Source organism: Vulpes vulpes, chromosome 15, assembly GCF_048418805.1.
Source record: "Vulpes vulpes isolate BD-2025 chromosome 15, VulVul3, whole genome shotgun sequence".
Taxonomy (NCBI): Eukaryota; Metazoa; Chordata; class Mammalia; order Carnivora; family Canidae; genus Vulpes; species Vulpes vulpes.
Genome location: NC_132794.1, coordinates 114,874,019 through 114,900,892, shown reverse-complemented (window position 1 = coordinate 114,900,892; position 26,874 = coordinate 114,874,019).

The window sequence follows — 26,874 nt, the reverse complement described above, 5'->3', positions numbered from 1 at the left end:
TGTCATCTCAACTATTTGTTTAATCACCCTACATTTTAATATATCTTAAAAAAAAAACACCAAACATACGGTTTGAATGCATCTTTTGAAATATATATATTTTTTAAAAATCATGGCAAATTTTTATATTTCATTCATTTCAAATTCACAGATTGTCTTTCCTTAATTCTGAACTCCTTCATTTGGTGGAATTGCATAAATTCAGTTTTGCAACGTCCCTGCACAGTGAGCAGATGGGAATCCTCCGTGATGGGCACGTTTCTGGTGAGAAACAATGTCATCAATTAGTTGTGTTTCCAGAAAACTTGAGGGGTAGGGGGTTGTGGTTAGGGGGCTGTGGTTAGGGGGTTAGGGGTTAGGGGGTGATTGTCCAGATGAGCCTTTTGCAAAAGTACAGGTTCGTAAGCATTTTCCATCTCACGGGACCTCCTGAGGAAAGATGCACCTGCATATAGAAAACCCCCGAGGGGATCTTGGCCGCAGAGCTTTCTCGGGGTGGAGAGATGGCGGGGGGTGCGCGTTACGGGGCTCCCTCTGCCTGGCACTTTTCTGGGCACGGCAGCCACGTGTCCACATTCGTTCCCATGGCGGATGTCGCCGGGCTGTCAGGAGAGTCAGGGCCCCCTGGTGAGTTGCCACCCTTCTCACTGGTTCTGCCGATGTCACTTGCTGGTGTGATCTGCGTTGTGTCTCGCCCTCCCCAAATGTGCACCAGGAAGCCCTCGAGCCCCGGTAGCACCTCAGGATGTGACTGTGTTTATTGCTAAGACTTTTTTTAAAGAGGTGATGAAGGCAAAAGAGGCCAGTGAAGCGGGTCCTACTCGACGGGTGTCCTTGTAAGAAAAGGCGATTAGGACACACACACGCACACACACAGATGCAGAAGGCAGCCGTCTGTGAGCCAAGGAGCGAGGCCTCAAGAGAAACCAACCCTGAGGATACCCTGAGCCCAGATTTCTCGCTTCCAGAACTGGGGAAAAAATTACTTTTGGTTGTTTAAATCCCCAGCCTGCGGTGCTTTGTTATGAAGCCCTCTAAGACACCGACACTGGCTAAGCCATGAACCCTAATTTTTAATTTTAAAACTGTATCACTCCAGTTTTGAAGGAAATGTAAGTCAGTCCAGAACATCTCCATGAAGAATCCAGGGAGCCTCAGCCTTGGAGCTATGGACATTTGGGGCTTGAATAATTCTGTGGCGGGATGTTCAGTGGCGTCTCTGGTCTCCGTTCACGAGGTGCCAGTAGCACGGCCCGAGTCAGCACGATCAGGTGTGTCTCTAACCATTGCCCGATGCCCCCGAGGTGGGGGTAGGGGACAAGATTGCCCCCCATTGCCAGTGCACCTGATGGACGCCCACACTGAAGGCATGGACACAGGCGCTCCCGCACGTCGGTGGGTCTGTGTGGACATGCCCCAGTCTGGGCCTCTGATGTCACCAAGCCTGGCCACTACTTTTCAGGTGAGACCAGAAGGAAGGGCTATGCCCAAGGCCACGGGGCAGGGGTGGCCAGAGGCGCACCAGGACTTGTCTGTGGCCTCCCTCTCCGCAGAGCACCGTGGTCTCCAGGGGACGACAGGGTGGGCGGAGGCCAGAGGCCAGCGCGGTGGCTGAGGCAGCTTCACCCCCACCGGGGAGCCAGCGGCAGCCCAGCGCTGACCCACTGGAGGCTGGTCCCGGATTCTGGGCCTTTGTTAACACGTTGCGGTCCCTCCAGCTGCTTGTTGCTCCTATGGACGTGGTTTGCAGGTAGCACTGGCAAAGCCTGAGACGGTTGACTCGTTACCGGTGGACAAGCAAGGTGGGGTGGGTGCCACAGGGACGGTGGGAGGCCGAGCAGGCCGGGTCCCTCCTGCTGCCCTTCCCCTCCCCGCTGCCAGCCACCCTGAGCTCTGGAGCCCGGCACCCTGCACCTGCATCTTCCAGGCTCCCTCCCTCGACCTCAGCTTCCATTGGTGTGGCCAGCAGGAGGGGCTGGCAGAGGAGAGGAGGGGAGGGGAGGGAAGAGGAGGGAAGGGGAGGGGGGAGGAGGAGAGGGGAGGGGAGGTCGAGGTGTAGGGGAGGGGAGGTCCAGGTATTGATGGTCCTGCATCTCCCTGCCCAGCTGCGAGCTGGGTAGGGACTGCTCCCTGCCCCCCTTCCTGAGGTCCTTTGTCCTCAGCCCTCCTGCTGCGGTGTCCTCCCCTCCTCTCCCCTGCCCTGCCCTCCCCTCCCCTCAGGCCATGGTTGTGGGTCCCTGAGGCCTCACCATCCCTAGCTGACTCCCCACAGCTCCTGCACTGTCCCCTGCGGGCCTGTCCCTCCTCCCCGCAGAGTCCCCCCAGCCTTGATTCCCACGGATCCAGGTCTCAAGCCCGTGGCGGGGGTCGTCCCGCTTTGCAAAGGTCACTATCGCCTTCACTTTTTTATGTTTAAACTGATGCAATTTCCCCAATTAATGCATTATATTAAATATTAGGCTTTAATAATCTAGCATTTTATTAATATATTTTAATATTTAATGCGAGCATTTTATGGGGAGCTCTCCGTCATATTAATCTAGTAAATTTTGCTAATAAAATTAATTTTTTTTCCCTATTTTACCTTTTGAATAGTAAAGGTTATGGTGGAGTAAAAATAATTAGATTTCTTTGGGGTAAAGTGATGGGGAGAACGATTCATTTCCCTGGAAATGTCTCCTTCCCCGCACCTTCTCCCTCTTCCTAAGCATCCTGTGGGCATCTCACGTGCCCACAAATGAGCCCTGAAGGGAAGGGGGGTGGGTCCCTGCCAAGTGTTTCTTCGATGATTTTTAGAATTTTAGAATCGAGACAAGCCGACAGACACCCGAGTGGTCTCTGAGCGTTACAGGTGAGAACAGGGTGGCCTCCGCAGCCCCCCAGCAAGAGCTACTTGGTGAAGGGACTTCCCTTTGCTCCCCAAACCTTTGCTCCATGCATACATCAGCTGGCACCAACCTTTACACGATCTGATCTCTAAATTAGTAACTCGGTCACATAGTAAATTGGAATATGCATGTCGCCTGGCCCGGGTGGCGCGTCGCCTTCTCTGCTTGCACGGCCGTTTGATGTGCTCTGCTTTCATCCCCTCCTCCCCATCCTCCGGGAGGACAGCCGTTCTGCAGGGGCGGGATTAGGGCCTGAGCACCTGGGTGGAAGGGGAAGATGACAGGTTCAGCCCCCAGAACCTCTGGGGCCCTGGCAGCGTGGCCTCCGTGCTGGCCTGGGGCTCCCCTTCCCTGTTCTGCACCCCCTCTGCTCAGGGTCTCTTCCCCACTTGGAATCCCACCCACGGCTCACCGGCGGATCCTAGGGGATCTGGAATCTCTCCTCTCCTGAGCCCTTCAAACTGCTTTCCCCTGGGCCCACCTTGGCCTATTGAGTCATCGGACTGGGAAACATCCCCACACTCAAGGAGGACTCAGGCCTGGGAATTCTGACAAACTCCCACTGGCCGAGTGGGATGGCCGAGTCCTTACGGTGCCAACACCCCACTCAGTTTTTACTCTATTTATTTTAGAGAATGAAGGTGGGAGGGAGGGGGCGGAGGGAGAAGGAGAAAGAGAATCTTAAGCAGGTTCCACACCCACCACGAGCCCCGTGAGGGGCTTGATCTCATGACCTGGGGTCAGGACCTGAGCTGAAATCACGAGTAGGAGGCTTAACGATGGAACCACTCAGCTGCTCCCCAAGTTTTAACTTCAAAACAGCTCCAGATTTATATGGTCTCATTCATTTGGGGAATATAAATAATAGTGAAAGGGAATAAAAGGGAAGGGAGGAGAAATGGGTAGGAAATATCAGAAAGGGAGACAGAACATGAAGTCTCCTAACTCTGGGAAACGAACTAGGGGTGGTGGAAGGGGAGGAGGGCGGGGGGTGGGGGGGAATGGGTGACGGGCACTGAGGGGGCACTTGACGGGATGAGCACTGGGTGTTATTCTGTATGTTGGCAAATTGAACACCAATAAAAAATAAATGTATTATTAAAAAAAAAAAAAAAAACAGCTCCAGATCCCTAGTGATGGAAGACAAGCCACACAGCAAGTGAAATGGGGAAGCAGGCTGTTCCAGGTCTCAAAGATCTTTAATGAGCATTTGGTGTGGGTTGGGGCGGCCCCCACTGCCCTGCCCACCCCACTTTCCAGGAGCCCTGGGCTTCCTGCCACAGAGGCCCCGAGGTCTGGGCCCCGGCCTCTCCCCAGCAGGCCCACTCTGCATGCCCTGGCTCATCGTCTCCCCCGCCCAGAGTTCCCCATTCCCTTCTCCATCCTCACTTAAAATGTGTTTTGGTGTTTTTAAGATGCCGGATCCTAAAGAGAAGAGGCTATGGATCGACCACGACCCCAAAATCCAAAGTTAAAACTTTTCACCTTTATCTCAGTCCCTTTACTGCACCCACATTTTTTAAAGCTTTGTGATTTAATATTCAGGGATGGGGTTGGATGAACCACACGGAGCTTCATCTCAGGCCCCCTGACCCGTGTGGGCCTCCCTCCCGCACTGCTGATTGTAATCCTCTCTCTAAAAGGAACCACACAAGTTGTGTACTTTCCAGCTCCCCCAAACCCGGAGCCGTCCTTGTTCATATTCCCTGAGTCTTCCCACGGTATTAGCATCTCTTTATAAATGGGATTCCGTGGGTTGCTGTGGGCCACGGGGGGTGAACCAGAGTTTATTTCCTTAGCGTTGGCCCTGAGGCTATTCCGATATTGCTACCACAAATAACAGCGAGCAACATGATTATGCATTAATCTTTGTCCACATTTCCTATTATTTCCTTGGAATGGACTTCCAGGAGGAGAATTAGTTGGGGGGGGTGGGGGCGAGAAATGGATTTCCGGTTCTTGATACTCATTGGCAAATCGCTTCCCCCCCGATGGACGTGCCATCAGCATGATGACGAGCCTCCCCAACGGCGCCCTTGACAATACTTAAAAATAAGCATTTTAAAATTCCTGTCAATGTGGTAGGTGAGAGAGTGCAGCTTCGTGTCCTAATCTTAATTATTCGATTACTCATGAGTTTGAACTTTTTAATAGTCACCGTCTGTTTGTATTTATATTTTATGAATACGCTGGCTGTATCTGTGAATCTGTACTTTTTTTTAGTAACATGCGCACCTCTGTGGCTTACGGATGTTAATCTTTGTGCATGATAATGGTTTGAAATGTGGTTTTCCCACTTTGACACATGCTTTTTAATTGTTCACATTGGAAGTTTTTGACGTCAGAAGTTTTAAAATATTAAATGGTTATTTTATTGATGTTCTTACTATATTGTTTCTCCCCCCTTTGCTTTTTTAAATTAGAAAGCCCTCATACATCCAAAGGTCAAATCATACCATATATTATTTGATTTTTATATTTATCTTACCATTTCATCTAATGTTTGTTTTAGAATGTGATGTGAGGGAGCATTTAGCTCAATATTTTTTCTACCTAGCCAGACAGTAGTGCTGGCACAATTTATTAAATAACCAACCCATCTCTCCATGGTTTGAAAAGACTCCTTTTCACATCTTAAGTGCTCTTGCATCTTAGGGGCTGCTGCAGAGTGACCCGTTCTGTCCCGTAGACAGGTCCATCTGTTCTTGGGACACTGGTTTCATGACTGCAGATTATTATGCACATTCATAAATGGAAGGGCAAGAACTTGCTCGTTATTCTCTTCGTGACAAATTTATTCTTTCCTAGAGATTCTTCTTAAGACACTTTTATTATCAAATATAACACACGTATTAAAAAGTGCATAAAACAAAAATGTAGCAAATTATTATAAAATGAATATCCTTGTAACTACCACCTAGATCAAAAAATGGAACATTGGAAATCTGAGAGGCCAGGCAAGGCTGGTCCTGGTCCTTACACCCTGCTCCTCACAGGGACACACCATCCTGACTTTTATGGCAATCACAGTCTTGCCTTTATTTATTATTTTTATCTAAAGTATGCATTCTAAAACACTATAGTGTAATTCTGCACATTTTTGAACTTTGCATAAATGGGCTTCATGTAAAAGGATTTTAGTTTTTTTATCTAGTTTTTCTGCTCAATATTTTGTTTTAAAAATCCATCCATATTTTTCTGTGTAGTTTCAATTCAGTCACGTTCATTGCTATGTAATATTCTATAGAATTAATATGTGAAATTTGATTTGAAAATGTGCGTTGTTTCCAGCTTGAGGCTTTTGTGAATAAGGCCACTGTAGATTCATGTATGTGTCTTGTATGTGGGCAGGTGTGCATACATGTTCTCCTGAGCACACACCTGAGACCTTTATGTGCTATGCCTCAGGGTGTGTGCATATGTTTAATTTTGATAGAGAACACTAAGTGTTTTTGAGCATGTCAAATCAAGTACGTAGCCACCAGCAGAGTGTAAGGGTTTCCATTCTCACCGTTACCTGGCATTGGTTATCCTTTCCATTTTGGCTTTTCAGGTGGGTGTGACAGTAGCTCATGTGGTTTTCATTTGCATTTCCCTGATGATTAATAAAGCTGAACACATTTCCATATGTTTATTGGCTATTTTGATGCCCTCCTTTGTGAAGTGCCTGTTCATGTCTTCTGCCCATTTCTACTTGGGTTGTCTGTCCTTCTTATGTTTTGTAGAGATTCTTTATATTTTCCAGGTCGGAGCTCTCACCGGTAGATGGATGGTGAATATCTCCTCCTATTTTGTGGTTTGTCCTTTTCCACATTTGATGGCGTCTATTAATGAAAAGGGTTCTCATTTTTGAAGGTATTCAAATGTATCAGTCAACTCCTTTTGGAATGTTTTTATGTGCCCTGTTTAAGAAGTATTTTTCTGCTCAAAGTCATAAAGATGTGTTTTTACAATGTCGTCTTTGACCTTTCACATTCAAGTCTACAACCCCTTGAAATAGAATTTGGGGTTTAGGGTGTGTTAGTGACCCAATCTCATTTTTCCCATAAAGACACCTAATTTTCCCAGCATTGTTTTTGAAAGTTCATCTCTTCCTCATTGTCTTGCAACTACATCTTTTCTGTGAATCACTTGCCATATATGCATAGGTTAGCTTCAGATCTAATTTCATTGTACGAGTCTGTTTCAGTATCACTTTGCCACTACTCACTATCTTAATAAAGCATCACAATCAACTTTAATTTCTGAGAAAGCAATTATTCCTACTTGTCTTTCTTTTTTTGAATGGACAACTTAGGGTTCCATATGAATTTTTAAAGATTTTTTTTTATCTGTTTGAGAGAGAGCAAGAGTAGGGGAAGGGGAAGAGGGAGAGAAGCAGACTCCATGCTCAGCATGGTGGGCTTGATCCCAAGACCTTGGGATCATGACCTAAGCTGAAATCAAGAGTCTTATACTTAACTGACTGAACCACGCAAGTGCCCCTAATTTCCATATGAATTTTAAATTTAGTTTTACAATCAGTCCACAAGGAGAACCCCTTTAAACCACTGTACTCACACTCCAAATCTACTGATAGTCTTCACAGAGTTGAAATCTTTATGCTGTTGTACCACCTAATTCACAAATGGTGAATGTTTTCATTATTTGCCTCTTCTTCAACTTAATGTAATAACGCTTATAGTTTCTTATTTGGAAGTTTTGCCTACCTTATGTGCAATATTAATTTCCATGTACCTATTTTTTTTATCAAATTGCAAATCTTTACACATTCCAGGTTTTGTTTAACAGAACTATATAGAATAAGTTTTCAATATTAACTTTCTATCTAGAAAAAGTTTTAAAGTCATTTATTAATTCATTAATTAATCTTAGCATCCTTTAGGGCTATCGATATACACAATTTCTTACTGTCTTACCTACTTTTTTTATCATTTTCAAAAACGATAGTTTTGTTTCTTCCTTTCCAGTCAATTTTTCAGCTTTTCAAGCACTGTCCTGTCACCTGCTTTTGTGAGAACTTCCAGTACAATTTTGAAAAGAAAGGGGGATACTGGACATTCTGGCATTGTCCTTCATAATTTAGTCTTTCAGATGATTTTTCAGAATAATTTTTTTCAAGTTAAATAAAAATCCCACTGAGATTTTGATATGGATTGTGTTTTGACACCTGTATCATATGCGATTTTCACAACCAAGAGCAAGGGATTTCTCTTTATTTATGTCATTTTATTTATTTGTTTGTTTCTTTTTTAAGTTTTATTTAAATTCAATTAATTAACATATAATGTATTATTGGTCTCAGAGGCAGAAGTCAGGGATTCATCAGTCTTATGTAACACCCGGTGCACATTATATCACATGCCCTCCTTAATGTTCATCCCCCAGTTACCACAACCCCCTGCTCCCCTCCCCTCCAGCAGCCCTCAGTTTGTTTCTTATGATTACAAGTCTCTTATGGTTTTTTTCTTCTCTGACTTCATTTTGTTTTACTTTTTCCTCCCTTCCCCTATAATCTTCTTTTTTGTGTCTTAAATTCCACATATAAGTGCAATCATATGATAATTGTCTTTCTCTGATTGATTTATTTAACTCAGCATAAAACCCTCTAGTTCCGTCCATGTCATTGAAATAGCAAGATTTCATTTTTTTGATGGCTAAGTAGTATTCCATTATATATATATACCACATCTTTATCCATTCATCTGTTGATGGACGCCTGGGCTCTTTCCATTGTTTGGTTATCATGGACATTGCTGTTATAAACATTGGTGTGCAAGTGCCCCTTAGGATCACTACATTTGTATCTTTGGGGTAAATATCCGGTAACACAATTGCTGGATTGTAGGGTAGTTCTGTTTTCAACTTTTTGAGGAACCTCCATACTTTTTTCCAGAGTGGCTGCACCAACTTTCATTCCCACCAGTAAGAGGGTTCCCTCTTTCCACATCCCTGACAACATCTGTCATTTCCTGACTTGTTAATTTTAGCCATTCTGACTGCTGTGAGGTGGTATCTCATTTTGGTTTTGATTTGCATTTTCCTGATGCCAAGTGATGTTGAACATTTCTTCATGTGTCTGTTGGCCATTTGTATGTCTTCTTTGGAGAAATGTCTGTTCACGTCTTCTGCCCATTTCTTGATTGGCTCATTTGTTCCTTGGATTTTGGGTTTGATAAGTTCTGTATAGATTTTGGATACTAGCCCTTTATCTGATGTGTAATTTGCAAATATCTTCTCCCATTCTGTAGGTTGCCTTTTGCCTACTGTTTCCTTTGCTGTGCAGAAGCTTTCCATGTTGATGAAGTCCCAAAAGTTCATGTTTGCCTTTGTTTCCCTTGTCTATGGAGATCTATCTAGCAAGTAGTTGCTGTGGCTGAGGTCAAAAGAGGTTGCTGCTGTGTTCTTCTCTAGGATTTTGATGGATTCTTTTTTTTTTAAGATTTTATTTATTTATGAGAGAGAGAGAGAGAGAAAGAGAGAGAGAGAGAGAGGCAGAGATACAGACAGAGGGAGAAGCAGCCTCTATGCAGGGAGCCTGATGTGGGACTCGATCCTGGGACCACAGGATCATGCCCTGGGCAGAAGGCAGGCACTAAAACACTGAGCCACCCAGGGATCCCCTGATGGATTTTTATCTCACACTTAGGTCTTTCATCCATTTTGAATCTATTTTTATGTATGGTGTGAGGAAATGGTCCAGTTTCATTCTTGGGCATGTGGCTGTCCAATTTTCCCAACACCATTTGTTGAAGAGACTGTCTTTTTTCCACTGGATACACTTCCCTGCTTTGTTGAAGATTAGTAAACCATAGAGTTGAGGGTCTATTTCTGGTCTCTCTCTTCTGTTCCATTGATCTATGTGTCTGGTTTTGTGCCAATATCATGCTGTCTTGATAATTACAGCTTTGTAATAGAGCTTTAAGTTCAGAATTGTGAGGCCACCAGTTTTGGTTTTCTTTTTGAACAGTCCTTTGGCTATTTGGGTTTAGAAACATTTAACATTTTCTCCTTATGGTACCTATTCATTCCTTATAAGTATGATCCCAAATTTCTTTCTTCGGTTTTGCCTTCTAACATGAGACAGATGCTATTTCCTAACCATCTTTTAACTGGTTGTTGCTGACATCCAGAAGCACTATCAGTGCTTATAGTCTTGCTTTGTGTGTGTCTGATTTTTTATTGGGTTTTCTTATTGATTCTTTTGGGTTTTCTAAGTTATATTTTCATCAAATACACACCCATCTTCTCTTTAGAATAGTTATATCTCTTAATTCTGAGTTCTTTAGAAAAGCTTATTTTTTAAAATTTTCAAGTGATTTGATTCTTTTACTCGTCTTCTGTTATTTGATTCTAATGCTATTACATGTTTTGCCTAAAAGATTCCTGCACTTAGAAATATACTAAGGCTTGGGATCCCTGGGTGGCGCAGCGGTTTGGCACCTGCCTTTGGCCCAGGGCGCGATCCTGGAGACCAGGGATCGAATCCCACGTCGGGCTCCCGGTGCATGGAGCCTGCTTCTCCCTCTGCCTGTGTCTCTGCCTCTCTCTCTCTCTCTGTGTGACTATCATAAATAAATAAAAATTTAAAAAAAAGAAATATACTAAGGCTTAATTAGATTTTCTTCTATGACTTTGTATATAGCCTACCATGTCAATAATCTTGCATATATTTAATACATAATTGAAGAAGGGTAGTCTTTATTTATAGGGCAAAGATGTGTGTGTGCATATGTGTGTGCTTATATACGATCATACAAACATGCAGAGGGTAGTTATAAAACACTAACTCCAGTGTGATATGTATTCATGTACCTGTGCTGTGAGTGATGGAACTTATTAATTTTGTCAAATAAACTCTCTATAGGCACACTTTTTATTTTTGTCTATTTGATTTTCCAATGCCAAAGAAAGTAGATTCAAGCCTCCCTCTATGGCTGTGAATACTAGTCCTTTATCTGATGGGCTAGAAAAATGAAAAAAAATCATTTTTTCATAAAAATTAATTTTTCCTTGATATAGTTTGATTCATGTTTTCTGTTGCTTATAAGATAATGACTGTTCTTCCTTCTCAGGCTATTTTAATTTTCATCACTATCAAATATATATGTCTTTGTCCTATTTAAATATTTCTGACTTGAATTCTACTTTTTCTGCTATGAATACTGCCACATTTCGTTTTCCACTATTAGCATTTGGCTGTCTGACTGTAAAAGTGTCTATATCAATTGTTTTGATGTGCATGTATAAGCAAAGCCGAACTGTGTGTAATTTGTGTTTACTCACCTGTAAATCTTTTAATAGAAAAATTAGAGCTGGTCACAGTTGTTATCATCACTGATATATTTTGGCTTTATTTCTGTCCTCATTCTTTTGTTTTCCATTTGGTAATAAAACTGAATTTTTACCCTTTTGGTTCAGTGATGGCCCCACCAGCCATGCTGGCAAGTCATGTCAAAGCCAATGGCCTCTAGCTGTACTGGGGTTGTTGGGATGTGAGTTTGGTGCAGCCTTTGGCCAATTCTCTTATGACTGGGCAAGCGCAAGGCAAGATCCCAGTGGAGCTCCCAGCAAATGCTCGAGCCTGTGAACTTGCACTTTTCCTTTCCCATGATTACTGTTTCACCACTGGGAAATTCTGGCCCATTTTCTAATGAAAACAACAGGAATGGTGTTGGTAGAGTAGCACTGTCTGAGAACTCACCTCTATTTGCTGTAAGACAATGTCAGCAACCCACAGCTCAGTAAGAGTGAAATAAGCACAGATAAATTTAAAGCAGGTTTCTGCCCCAATTCAATCTGATCTTTGTTATTAATTATAGTGTTTTCACTAGATCACTTCTTGCCCACTAAGCACTGGAACTATTGGTGTGAAGTAGTTAGTATAATCTAACTGAGAAGAATAGTTCATCACTTGTAATCAGCTTGATTTCCTTTGATTCCTGGGGGCAGCTGAATTACTGATGGAAGGGCAATAGCAATAATTATTAGTCATAAAAAATCAGCATCTCTGAACTAAATGTCTGAAGTGTTTTATTTCCTCATACAGGCCATTTCCTGAATTTAGTCTTAAGGAACAAATGACTGTTGTCAAAAGACCTTAATGCAAATCCTAGCTCTGCTGTTAGCTAAACCTCACTTTCTTTATCAGTAAAATGGGCATAAGTGCTATGGAACTTGAAAGTTACTGACAAAGAACCAGACAAACTGTAAGCTCTCAGAAGCTTTTCTGAATTAATTTGAAGGTAGTGGCAAGATGGATGCCATTGTTTGGTTTTGAACAGAGCCATAGAAAAGGTTAACACATTCAGTATAACCTTGACCAGAGTAGCATTGACATCTAATCACTTGAGCCAAGGTGTTATTATTTTTTAAAATTTATTTATGATAGACATAGAGAGAGAGAGAGAGAGAGAGAGAGAGAGGAAGAGACACAAGCAGAGGGAGAAGCAGGCTCCATGCACCAGGAGCCCAACGTGGGACTCGATCCCGGATCTCCAGGATTCCGCCCTGGGCCAAAGGCAGGCGCTAAACTGCTGAGCCACCCAGGGATCCCCCAAGGTGTTGTTGTTAAGGAAATACCACCTTAGTAGGTTAAAGAAGCCATATACATAGATTGAAATCAAAATAAAATTTTACAATGTGATATTGTTAACATTTTCCAATTGCATTACATTCAGATTTAAATTAAGTAGCCCAATTTACATCTTATCTTTAGAAAATATAGAGCAAAATATATTGACCGAGTGATTTAATTTTAATCTCTATTTCCAAAAGCATCCAACCTTGCTTCCTTGACATAGTCTCTGTTCCATTATCTTATGCTTTGTTTAAATGGATGTTGGAAAATTTATATTTTGGCCACTTCCAGTTTGGAAGAAGGCCAGCCCTGAACATTACCAATCATTAAAATTGCAATATATAAACATGATGCTTTATGTAGAATGCTAGTTTTTTTTTTTAAAGCGTTAAAGAAAGAAGTGCTCTTCCAGTTAATTCTTCTTTCCTGAATCTATCCTTACTCCTCCCCCATCACTCTTCTGATGTTAGGATGTAGGAAACGTTTTTTAAAAAGACTTAATTTAAAGCAATGTTAGGAAGCGATGAAGAGTGTCATTAGCAGACAAAGGTGTCAATAAAATTCTATGAAATATAATGCAAAAGACAGATAGACCTCAGAATCCAATAGAGAAAAGGAAACTAAGAGAGAGAGAGAGAGAGAGAGAGAGAGAGAAGGAAACTGCAGCCTCAGGGGAGTGAAGGTAGGACCACCTAACAAATGTGCTTTCCCTGGAGAATTCAAGAATCACCCCATTGGTCAGGGACAACAGAGGAAGGGAGGAGGCCTGGGACATGCCTCCTTGCCAAGCAATTAAATTCAGGAATGTGGAATATCTACTGGGAGTCCCCGGTCTCATAGTCACCTTCTGGAGTTGCCCAGAGTCGTGACAGCAGCACTTCACACCAGCCTGCTCCTGGTCTCTTCTGGAGAACAGCAAGTCTGGGGGTTGAAGAACGAAGGTGCTGGTCCAGGCAACTGACAGCAGTCAAGAAGGCTGAGAAGTCCCCATGCCCATGAAGCAAACTACCTGAACATCCTAAATGAAGGCACACTTTTTTTTTTTTTTTTTGCATAAACACAGGAATTGGGACTACTGTAATCAAAATCTGCATTGACCACATGAGGAAGGAGGATTTTTATTTGGACTGAGAAATAACATCCCAGCCCCTGATATTGATCAATTTAGACCACCATCCATAGGAATAAACAGAATTTCAAACACAAAAGAAACTGAATTCCAAATATTAAATAGAGGCACTAGACTAAAACTCTGAAAATCTCCAAGGAAATAAAATTAACAGAAAACAGAGATCTGAAGATTGTCTTCTAAGCATGCTCATTATTCTTATTTTATAGGATATGCATCCATAAAAATTAAAAACATATTAATTCAGGGGTGCCTGGATAGCTTAGTCGGTTAAGCTCTGACTTTTGACTTCAAGTCATGTCATGATCTCACATTTGTGAGGTTGAGCCCCACTTTGGCATCCATGCTCAGCGTGGAGTCTGCTTGAGATTCTCTCTCTCCCTCTCCCTCTGCTCCTCCCCCCTCTGAGATACTCTCTCTTTCTCTTTCTCTCTAAATTAAATAAAATCTTTAAAAAACCTGCACATTAATTAAAAAGAAAAATTGTATCTTTAGGAAGGAAGATGCAACCCAACAATAGAAACAAACAAAAACCCTCAATAGTTTGGCTGAATAATAGAACAGACAGATCTGGAGATAAAATTAGCGAGAAAAGGACTCTCCCGTGATGTACTGCAACACGAGGAAGACCTGAAGGATATGGGGGAAAAAATTAAATGTTATAAAGTATGTGTCCAGATCCAGAAGCCCAACATCTGTGTACCAGGAGCTGTAGGAGGAAAGGAGTGCCGAGACAATGAGCGAACATTACAAGCAAATTTCTGAAACTGGGGAGTGTCTCCGACCCTGCCACGTGCTAAGTAGCGATAATGAGATGCATCTGTCCCGGATGCCATGGTGCAAGGCCTGCTGGACAATAGTCCTTGACTCCTAGGATGGGTCCATCTCTTTCAGCTTTCTCCTCTGCCGAGGGGGCTGCTGTTCCTGGGTCTGTACTTTGTACCAGTGAGCAGCAGGTTCCAGTAAGATGCCACAGAGACCAGGCTGAGAATGCTGAAGAGAAGAAAAATGAGCTGTAATGTTGGCACAGGCAAACATATGCCAGGGCTTTCTGACAAAACCCCAACTAATATGCCAGGAAAAAGAGGAAATATTAAAACCTAACAGAAAGAAAAGACAGAAATGTTACCAATAAAAGAATTTGTAACTTGCAACATAGGACACGGGGAAACCAGTGGTGCTGTGTCTTCAAGAGGCAACAATTTTGAATTAAGAATCTATGTCTATCTTAATTAAATAATTCAAGATAATTACTATTCAAAACCAAAGATAAAGTAAATGCATTTTTACTCTTGTAAACATTCAAAATGTGTACCACTCTTTCTTAAGGATTCTCCAGGATGTACTCCAGCAAAGGAAAAAAAATAATAATTTGAAGGGCACCTGGGTGGCTCATTCTGTTAATTTCTGACTCTTGGTTTTGGCTCAGATGGAGCAGAGTCGTGAGATTGAGCTCTGGGTCAGGATCCGTGCTGGGGTGAGGTGTTGCTGTTTGAGATTCTCTCTCTCCCTCGACCCCTGGCCCCTCTTGTGCTCTCTCTCTCTCTCTCAAGTAAATAAATAAATCTTTAAAAAATAATAATTTGATAAAAACAAATATATGAACAAAAAGAAACAGTGATGAGAGAAAGAAAAGTGTGCAAATCTTGACCCTTTCTTTGGAGGGAAGGGGAAAATTAGAATGAGTTCTCAGCATTGATATAAAAACAAATTTAAGGGGTGCCTGGCTCGCTCAGTCAGTGTAGCATGCAACTCGATCTTGGGGTCATGGGTGCTAGCCCCATGTTGGGTAGAGAGAGATTAGTTCAAAATAGAAGTCTTTAAAACAAATTTAAAAAAATTAAGGTAGTATTAGAAGAATAGAAATAGTATCTATAAATCCCAAATCATTAGAGCAAATAAGTAAAAAAAAAAAAAAAAAAAAAAGAAAAAAAAAAGAAAGAAAGAAAGAAAGAAAGAAAATTTCATCCATCCAGCTAAAGCAGAGAAGACACACACAAAACAGCAAGAAAATCAAGTCAGCACAATACAGGTGCAGACATTAATTTTGCACATTAAAGAACAAATTGGATAAAACCAGAATGATCTGCTATGAACAAGAAACACAAAGTAACACTGAAAACTTAAAAGGCTAAAAACTAAAAGGAATAGATTACAATAAATTTGGCAAAAGTCATTAAAACTAGAAAGAGAAAAGATGAAAAGAAAAAAAAAAAAAGAAAGGAGAAGAAATCAGGAGTATTTCCAGGTGCAGGGATGATACATGTACCCACGAACAAGTGAACATAGCGTCAGTGCAATAGCCGATAGTGTCACAGAACCAGAGTGTGGAGCGGCGGTTGTCAGGGGCTGGGGTGGTGGGGCGGGGCAAATGTTAATTGAAGAGCACACACTTTTGTTTTGTTTTTTTGTGTTTTTTTTAATAATAAATTTATTTTTTATTGGTGTTCAATTTGCCAACATACAGAATAACACCCAGTGCTCATCCCGTCAAATGCCCCCCTCAGTGCCCGTCACGCTTTTGGTGGTAAAATGAGTGTAAGTTCAGGGAGCTAAGGTTCAGCATGGCAAGAGAGCCTACAATCCTCTATTGTATACTTCCAATTTGCTAAAAGAGTAGATCTTACCCGTTGTCACTGATGTCCTGCTCCCAAAGGTTAGCTCTATGATGTGAGGGATGTGGGACATAACTTGATTGTGGTTCTCATTTTGCAACAGACACGTGTTAAAACATCACAATACACACTTGGAAGATGTGAGCAACTTACGGAAAAAGCAAAGAATGGAGTAGATTGCAAATGACAACAACCACAGCAAAGGTCATATTTTGCAAATTCAGACTAATGTAGTATTGAGTGAGAGCCCTGGTAAGGGGCAGTAGGCACGCTCATACACACTCACTGTGGTTTAGTGAATGTACTTTGTTAGAGCACTTTTGAAGGGTCACATAGCAGCAACCATCAACATTTACAGTGCATACCCTTGACAATGAGTCACCTGAGTGGATCTATTTTTTTTAAAAAGATTTTATTTATTTATTCATGAGAATACACAGAGAAGAGAGAGAGAGAGAGAGAGGCAGAGACACAGCAGAGGGAAAAACAGGCTCCATGCAGGGAGCCCGATGTGGGACTCGACCCCGGGTCTCCAGGATCAGGCTCTGGGCCAAAGGCGGTGCTAAACTGCTGAGCTGAGTGAATCTATTTAATGGAAATAGTAGCACAAGTACATAAAGCTGAGCATACACAGATGTTCATGGCAGTGTGATTTATAATAGCTAAAAACTGGAACCAGCTTACATACTCATCATTTGGATAATGGCTCAATACATGATGGTACATCCTTTCTATAGAATATTATGTGGGCATCAAAAATAATATTTTTAAAATAAGACTGAAAAAGTTAAAAGACACATTGACAGAAGTGGAGAAAAGGTGCTGTGGAAAAATACAAAGGATATTTAATAAGAACAAACTTGCAGGGATAAAATGTTCACTCATGCATTTTGGCACAAAAATATATAAATGATACACACCATATTGTTTGCAATAGGCATCTCTGAAAAGGCAAGTGGATTTGGGAAGGGTAATAAAGGAAATTATCTCTTAACTCAGTATGCTTCTGAGGAATTTGACCTTTTTTTTAAGATTTTATTTATTTATTCATGAGAGACACAGAGAGAGAGAGAGAGAGGCAGAGACACAGGCAAAGGGAGAAGCAGGCTCCATGCAGGAAGCCCGATGTGGGACTTGAACCCGGGTCTCCAGGATCACCCCCTGGGCCGATGGCAGGTGCTAAACCACTGAGCCACCCAGGGATTCCCCACCCCCACCCTTTTTGTTTAAGCATGACTCCATTAAAAATTGTGGTGATTTAAAAAATAAGAAAAATATGTAAGGAAATTGGGAGCAGCTTAGAAACTTTTGTTAAAGGAGCTTCAGCTAAAATCAGGGGAAATGTTGTTAGGGCTGTGGGTTTGTCTTTGAACCACACAGCCAGATGGGTTGATGTCAAGTCAAAAGGAATGCTTAAAAAAAAAGAAAAGAAAGAGAAGAGAAGAGGTGAGAAGAAAAGATAAGGGGAAAAAAAGAAAAGGAAAGAGAAAAAGAAATGAAAAGAGAAAAGAAAAGAAAACCATAGCGAGAGAAGCTGGTATAAATGAGACTGGCCTTCAAACAAAACCGAGTCTGATCAGCCTGGTGGTTGCAGATTGCATTTAGGGCTTGGAAGATGGGTGTTCATCGTTTCATGACATGTTATTTTTCGTTATTTACTAAGGTTGGTGCTGAATTCACTCACAGGCACCTAATTGCCGTATATTTTTCAACTCCGACCTAACGGAAGCATTCCCGTGTCCACTGCTCATACACCTGAGGTGTTGTCAACGTTACAGGTACCCGAATCCTCGTTCCCTTTAGCGCCAAATCGGTATGAGGCAAATCCCTCAGGATGGCACAAAAATTCTAATCCTCCGTGGGCTTGCCTGAAACTCCAAGCACAAAATTAAGCATATGAGCACATCAGGGTCGACGGAGTTGCCCAGTGGAAAGGTCAAAAGTAAACATGTCCAAATAGCAGTGGTTTGTCCGGCTGGGGGGCTGCTGGACTCGGGCAGGAGTGAGGCAATCCGGGTGAAGGAGGCCCTGGGTCAAAGAGCTGCTGCTTGGGGGCAGGGGGGCACATGTCACCTCTGCTTCCCCTTCATTGGCCAAAGGAGATGAGGCCCCCAGGCCTGCCGTGAAGGGGTGACCACTGCAGAGAAGGACTCGTGTTTGTCCCACCTTGAACTTAGCAGTTTGCACAATACCTGAGGCGAGGTCCTGCCACCTGCGCCATTAGAACGACACCCAGACAAGCAGATTGATGGGACACCCCGGCACCTCCACGCGGGAAGAAGGCAAGTGTACAAGAGCATCGTGTAGCTAAACCCAGAACGATACACGGACGAAGACAGACGATGTGAGTCAGCTCTTCGAGTAGAATGAAATAGTGAACTAGAGACACTGTGCAAGACGGACGTGAAACCAGCATCTTCCCCAGCAGGTGCACAACCAGAGAGTGGCCACGGGGCAGCAGCGAAGGCCGCGCCGAGCTGTGATGCCCCCAACCTTAGCTCGACACGTGGGCGTGTATGCACGTACGTGTATGTCCCGAATTAAAATCACGTAGAAGCTCCCTCTGCCTGAAGAAGAATCCCGAGCATGTCAGCAAGATGCCCTGATAACCCGCGCACCTCGTTCATCCTCGTACCCACCGTTTCCCGAAGGACCCGCCTCACGGCCGTCAGATCTCCTAGAGGCCCCTCCACGTACCTCCGGGCAACCTCTTCCTTCTTCCTGGCATCTAATAAATCCTCAATAAATATTCATTTAAAAGCAATAAATGAAGAAAAGCCCAGATGAGGAGATAAAGTTACATAAACTAGGGAACGTTGACAGGGAGCAGCAGAGTCTAATCAGATCGGGCTGGAGGCTCTGGGGGCAGGATCATCCCCGCTGTCTCTGCCCCCCACCCCCCCACCCCACCCCCGGAGCAGAAAGACGGGCCTGATCTGGCTTTTTTATTTTCTTTCTTTCTTTCTTTCTTTCTTTCTTTCTTTCTTTCTTTCTTCCTTCCTTCCTTCCATCCTTCCTTCCTTCCTTCCTTCCTTTCTTTCTTTCTTTCTTCCTTTCTTTCTTCTCTTTGTTTCTTTCTTTCTGGATCCCTAAGCTGTGAGGAAGGAGACATCTGGACTCCTGACCCAGAGAAGCAGGAGATGGAGTCTGTAGGAAAGGTGGGAGCTGGGGGCTCGGGGGGTGGGAAGCCCGTGGGGACCGTGGCACCGCGTTTGCCTGACCCCGGGGCACGTGGCTGGGGTACCTGTAGTGCAAAAAGTCTCCGTGCGAGAAGATCATACCTGTTCCTCAGGTCCTGTTTCTTTTTGTAACTGCTAATCAGAGAAGGCTTACACAGGATGCGGGTGAGCTCACACTCACGGGCTCAGCACAGGGACCGCAAGCTCCCCCCTAACAGGTGAAGGAGATCACCCTCTCAAGTGGCCAAAAGAAGGTGTGCAACACAGACCTGCTGGTGCCCCGGGCCCGGGGCAGGGCCCGAGTTCCGCTGGCTGCCACGTTTGCGAGTGCATCCAGGTAACGTCAGCCCCCGCCGTCCAACGGGACCTCAGTGTTTAAAAGAGCCCTTGTTGAGACCAACTACATCTACACTGGCCAAATTGGAAACAGCAGTCCACCCCTCCAGAGCTAACCTACTTTATCATGATTTATACATGGGAACGTGAGCCTTGCCAAGAAACACACGACCTCTGCCCGGTATTAATAATTGCAGTATGGAGACGAAATCCATTACATGGGATAATTCTGTATGTGGCTGAATCTATTTAAAGGGGGAAAAAAAAAAGAGATGAGACTCTCACTTCCCACAAACAAGAGTGGATGAATGTTCGCTGCTAAATGTGGGCAACAGACTTCATGAGGAAAATGAGTGGAGAAGCGCAGTTTTTAAGTACCTCCCAAACCTCACGCTGAAGTACTGCAGAGCTGTGGGTGTGGGCGGTGGTGAGCCATCAGTGCTCAATACCCAGCTCTCCAGAGGGCAAAGGCCCTGATCCACGGTGTTCGCCCCTTTCTGTGGTGTAAACTCTGCCATCACAGAGCACACCGCCGCGTACCGCCTTCAGCCTAGGGATAAAACTGGTATAAATAACCTCAAGACCATAGATAGTAGGAGAATGTAGTAAAATCGTTAGAAAGGGATTTATTTGGAACCTCTAAGATGAAATAAATATCTTTTAAATAAACACCTTTCCTTGAATATTCATTATTTAAATAACTTCCTTTGTTTTAAATAAAATAACTACCTTTTAAAAATATGATTTATTTAATTGTGAATTTGTATGACCTAATATTTAAAACAGCTGTGTTCGGCAACCGGCTCACAAAATGCCTGCAAGTTGAACCAGTGGTTCCTGAGAGCCTGTACAAGCCGGCTCCAGCGCACCACCGGGCTGGGGCAGATGTTGCATGTGAACCTCTGTGTTTTTAAGAAAAAAAAATCTCATAGGACAGAAGACTGAATCTGAGTGCCACGTACATATTTCAATCTATCTTCCCTTTTCGTAGGATCTGGTTGCCGTTTGGCCTGTGTTCAAATTGGCAATCTCGTAGAGGCCGCCTTGCTTTCAAATATGAGCCAACACATTGGGGCCTGTGGTTCTTGAGCTAGATCTGGATGGAGTTCAAAATCTGTTGTGTGTGTGTTTCTGAAAGTAACTATAGCATGCACATTTTTTTTTCCAGTATCTAAATCCTTTAGGACAGCCTTGCTTTGAGTAAGATGGAGTGATCCAGAGTGTTATATTTCCTTATATCATCTCTAAAACAGAAATCAGAGAAGGTAAGAGACTTGGAATCTTCTCTAAGGTGGCTATTAATATAAGCCAGGCCTCGTTTGCCTTTGGTGTGCGTGATGAGGAACAGAGGAAACAGTGACCAAGAGGCACCCCCTGTGGGGGTGACATGGAGGGAAAAGCCTGCCGGTAATGTGTCCAGGGATTTCCCATGGATTCTGGGGCTCTCAGAATGGGTCGGGAAGGAAGAATGGTTGGACTTTGCATTCTGACTATCTCTTTGCCCCATTTTCCTGAATCTAAATATGGTAGGGTGGTAGGTTCTGGTACTCGACTGAGGAAAGGGCACCAGATGTCTGCTCCATGGTTTCCACGTGCAATGGGATGTGGTCCATGATGTACTCATTCACGCAGCATTGGCGGAAGGGAGCAGAGGCCTGTCTGGTGACACAAGATACCCACGGGCTGAAACATAGATCCTTCTTAAAGTTAAGGGTCCTAGATCCACTTTCAAGATGGAAATAGAGAAGCATCAAAAGCCTCACTGCGTGGGTTGGACCAGTAGTGTGAGGGTGACCAGGACTCAGCCAGGACTGCTGAGCTGGTGTTAGGGCTCCATGGGGCAGAGCAAGTCCACTTCCTTCATGGCCAAGCCTCTCACACACATGCTGCCCTTTGCCTGAACCATGGACCTTGGCCTGGACCAGCATAGAGGGAGATGAAGAGGAGGGCACCATCTTATGGAGGATTTTTAAGAACCTTGAGTCAAAGACTCCCTACTGGATGGCCAATCCTGAGTGAGTACAAGTTTACCACATCACTAGGTGGTAGATTTTTAGAAATCCAGCAGCACCTCTTAATTGTCACCAGGTGCTGCAGTAGTCACAAATTTCAGGTATCCAAGGAAGCTTGAGACTTCTGGATAACATGGGAATCTCAGTCAAAGGGAGCAGGGGGTTCTTAATTTGGGAATTCTAGAAAAGGTCAACTAGTCAAAGGAGTATCTCTCTTTCCTTGAGCCACATGTTTGAGACAGACCTCTCAAAAGCTGGGTATGCCTGTTGGGGGATGGCTTACTGTTTGAGAGGCTGGGGTTAGCTCAGCACTTAAGTCACTGGCCCCTGCATGGAAGGTTCTGACAGGCCAACAGTGCTGGAGAACTCGGTCCTCACCCCGCTGGGTGCAGAGCACAGCGGACACCACAGTGGGACACGAGATAAGGCAGGACATGGTGACACATGTGTCGAGGGGAAGTGCTCACCGGGTCAAAGAATGGTGAAAAGGCATTTCCATTGTTGAAAAATCTGTCAGGTTAATTAAAATACATAAAGGACATGAGAGCTCATTTATACCAGCGCAGCCTGTACCCCCTTATTTGCGGCCTTGCTCGCTGCATCCTTCACGCCACACCCGGGCCGCAGGCTAAGGGACACTGGCTCACCTGATGTCAAAGCCTAGCAGCGGGCCACAGTGAGGTAAACTGACATGAACAATTAGTGTCTGCCTCTAGAACAAATAGAAGTCAACTAGCTGTTAGTGTTGTCCTTTCCAATCCTTTCACGCTATTTGATTATAACACAAATGCAGAAATCAGAAGAGGGGACCATTTTGTATGGCATCATTGATCTTAAAGTTGTCCTATTTTATTTTGTATTTTGTCAAAAACGAAAGGAACCCTTGAAGCCTCGCATGAAGACATTCATAGAAATTATTAAAGCTATGACACCAAATTACCTGAGAGATTACACGAGATATCCTACCGGTTTGTCTGTCAACCTGTAGGCAGCTTCTACTATGGTTGTTAACCACTCTTGATTGTCCAAGACAGCCCTGCTTCCCAAGGGGAAACTTTTAGGATGAAAAAAAATAGAAGCCTCTGGAAGACAGAAGCCAAAAGTATTCCAAAATGGACCACTATGGGCTGGATTGTTCAGGAAGTCTGAACAGAGCCTGTCAAATGATCTGTCTGTTGCAATTATTGGGGTAAATTCGGGACACGGTTGCACCTTCTTGCCTGTGTGATTGTCCCCTGCACCACCGCAAAGCACAGCCTCTGTCTGGGTCCCCACCAACTGCGAAGGAGGAAGAGGGACAGGGAGCGACTTTTCACCAGTCCAGTCTGTTTGAAAAATCCCTCAGGATATTCGCCGTAAATCTGAGTTTGTCTCCTCTCACAAATCTGAGGACGTCACCTCTTTGTACGAGTGAAAGGTGAGCTTCCACGGTTCAGCATCTCTCTACCGGGAGCCTAGAGAACGCCACGTCCGTAACCTCCGCCAGCACATGAGCTCGTTGGATGCTGCTTCACACCTCATGCCAAGTTCACTTAGCAAATTAGGACAAAAATTGGAAGGGCACTTTCCATCTCAACGACTGGAGAAAATTTACATTCTAAAAGGCCCAGTTAGGATATTTAGTGAAGACATTAATGAGTTCCCTGAATTGCAAAAGGAAAAAAAAAAAAGTTAAAAAAAATCAAATAAACACGAAACCCAAATCTGAGAATTTGACATGGCCTGGAATAATTCAGATCCCACCCCTGGAGTGGAAGTAGTATTGGGAGTCCCAGTGTTCCTGGCCACCCCTGCCCTGTTATGTGGAGTATCTCAGAGATGTCTTTGCCTCATAGGAAGTTCACCGCCCAACACAGCCAAGCCCTGCTTAGTATGGGAAACTCAGAAGACTCAAGGAACCCCAACCTGCTCTGTTAAGATCTGCTCTACTCATGGCACCCCTGGCCCTGAAAGCCAGGCAGAGGGGGCTGTTGGAGAACCAAGGAGGCCCTGGTGATGATGCACTGTCCTTCCCTATAAGGCCATCTGTCTTCTGGTCTGGGCACAGGGGAGGCAGGGAGGGCAAGGGGCAACTGAGCACAGTGATTCCAGGGGAACACAGTGGGTTCCAAAGCAAGGAGAACCCAGACCTCAGTCCCAACAGCTTACAGGGCACTGTGGGGTGACAAGGGAGAAACAGCTGGAGTAGAAGAAAGGAGGATCCTGATTTCAGCAAGTTACTTAAGCCTCAGCTTCCTTCCCTGTAAAATAGGCATAACAATAGGATCTTTCGGGAAGAGTTAAGAGGATCAAGCAAGTTGATGTCTGTGAACCCCTTAGAGAAGAGCCTGGCCCACCGAGAACTGATGAAGGATCTAGCTGTTAATTATCAACAAATACGATGAGGGCTCTAACAGAAGACAACACTGAGTGTTCTGGGTCTGGTGACAGCCCACCCCCTTGAACAAAATGTGACAGTCGGTCACAGGATAGTTGGGCAAGCAGAGGAGTATGTATTTTGTCAGTCAGGACCAGGGAAGGGAGGTCCTCTCAAAAATGATGAGAAAATCATATGATTTTGCCAAACAGGCGGGTTGGGGTGCTGGCATTTCAAATAGAGGAAAGAACTTGAATCAAGGTGTTGAGACAGGGAAATTCTTAGCGGGGGGCTCATCAGTCTAGTTATTATTTCCCAAAGGCATCTCTCACAACCTAAAGATCTCTTTATCAAACAAACATTATCATACTCCCTCATTTTTAAGGTTTCACTCTTTTCAGACAGCTTTTAGTGGGGGTTGGAAAAGAAATGCTTTCAGCCTATATGGACACGGTGGTTCATCCTTATTTATGAAATGTCCAAATATGGGAAAGTGGAGTCAGAATTTAAAATTTTTCCTCCAGAAGCAAGGACATGGGGTGCAGTGTGTGGACTCTGTGTCCGTGTCCCCGACAGGCTGCTCTGTCCGGCCAGCCCTGGGATGGGCCTGGTGGGTGTTCACCGGCGCTCACTGTGTGGACCCAGCACCAGTTCCCAATCTGGGTGCTGCCGGGAGGTTGTGGAGAAGGCACTTAACACGCTCTTGACATTTACATGAGGAGGATAAATTAAAGTCTGCCAAACACCCTTGTTGCAAGGACATCAAAGTGGGTCATGAAGATGCTCGGCCACAGGGACATGCTGGGAGGGCCCCTGTGGACTGAGAGGGGCTGGGGACAGGCTCAGCTGACCTCTGCCACATCCCCTGTCCTCCCGTGCCTATCCTGCCACTGTCCCTGCTCTCTCCCATGGCTTCTAAGTCCTACCTACAGGTTTCAATCTTTCACTGTGAGTGAGTATCTTTGTCAATGTGTTGCTCTTTTGTCGAATTTTTAACATTAAAACCTCTTCCCAGCACGCTGCAGTTGAATCTCTCCCAGTGGGTATGAGTGGCCCACCCCATGGAGCGGGCCACTAGCCTGCTGAGCTACTAGCCATGACCTTTTGGCCCAAGATATTCTATTGTTTCCTATGTCATGACTTATCTCTCATGAAGAGATGTTAAGTTCAATTCAAGGCTCTCAGAAGTACACACGTCACATCATAGAGGGGTCTAGAACATTGGAGCCCCACTCAAGGAGCTTCTCTTGGTTTACCTGGTGTGTGGATGTATATACATATGCATGCACAAACATATATGCACACTAGTACCACACTAGTGTGTGTGTGTGTGTGTGTGTGTATATATATACCAATACACCCTCAAATACATACAACGAGCACACACATGTTCATATGTACATGACTAGCCCACACACATGCTCACACACTCAGATATACACACCAGCACACACTCATATATACATGCTAGCTCTCTTTCTCTCACATGCACACACACATGCACACACGCACACACACACACACACTGCAGCATCTATTAAACACAGCCTCACAGCCAGCCCCAGATACTAAAAGCTCCAAGTGAGTCTTCCCTCTTCTCCTCCCACAGTCCTGATCACATCAACCATTTCCATATTTCAGGCCAGTCAGGTAATCTGACTGTTGTGAGCATGGCTGTAGCATTTTGGTAAAGTAATAACAAACTACTCTCATTCATGACTGATCAAAAAAACAATGATGTAGTCAAACAGATCAGTTAATAGTAATTGTTTGTAATTTGCCTGCAACTAGACACATATTGGCTGTATATTGCAACACACAGATCCTGTGTGGCCACGTGGCATCACCACCTTCCTCTGTCGTATCTGTACTATCTGCTCCTTGCTCCATCACGACTTACTCATTCACTCACTGTTATAAACTGCATGCTTTGGTTCCTTCAAAACTCATGTATTGAAGCCCTAGTTTCCAATAAGTTGATATCAGGAGCTGGGGCCTTCAGGAGGTGATTAGGTCACGAAAAGAAGCCCCCGTGATGGCGTCATTGTCCCTATGAGGAGAGGAAGACAGGTGCTTGGTCTCTCCTGCACTTGTGAGCATACACTGAGAAGGCAGCCCCCTGTGAGCCAGAGAGAGGGCCCTCACCTGACACCAAGTCTGCTGGCATGCTGATCTTGCCCTTCCAGCTTCCAGGACTGTGAAAAACCCATGTCTGTCATGTCAGCCTCCCTGTCTGTGATTGTCCATCAGGGCAATTTGAACTAAAGCACTTGCTCATTTGACTTTCTTCACAAGCCTGTTTTAGTGCCCAGGCTGTGAGAGTTCCGGCTGGATGTCCCCAATTCCAGGGACCACTCTTGGTTGCACCAGTTGCCCAGGAGGCTACAGTTAGTTATCTGTGCACAGGACTGTCTGCCCAGCCAGCAGGAGAGCTTGTGGATATGGTCCTACTCCCCTCTGTAGCATCAGAGCCAAGCACTGAGCCTGGTATAGGCAGAACCTCAACAATGGGAGCCAGGTGTGGTCTTACAGTGAAGACAAGGCACTAACCCTGTCCCAGGGGATTTTGGTGCAAGCTTGTTCCTTGGAACCCAGCTGGGCTGTGACCTCTGACCTCACCACATCCCCCACCACACACCTCCTTTGGGGCCTCTCTAGCTCTCAGCCTCCTGCTTTTACCTTGATTGGTTCTTTGCTTTTCTGTCTCTGTCCAGACTCCCACCCCAAGCCCATCTGGAATGCCACCTGGCCACCAAGGGCCATCTCTCCAAGTCCTTCT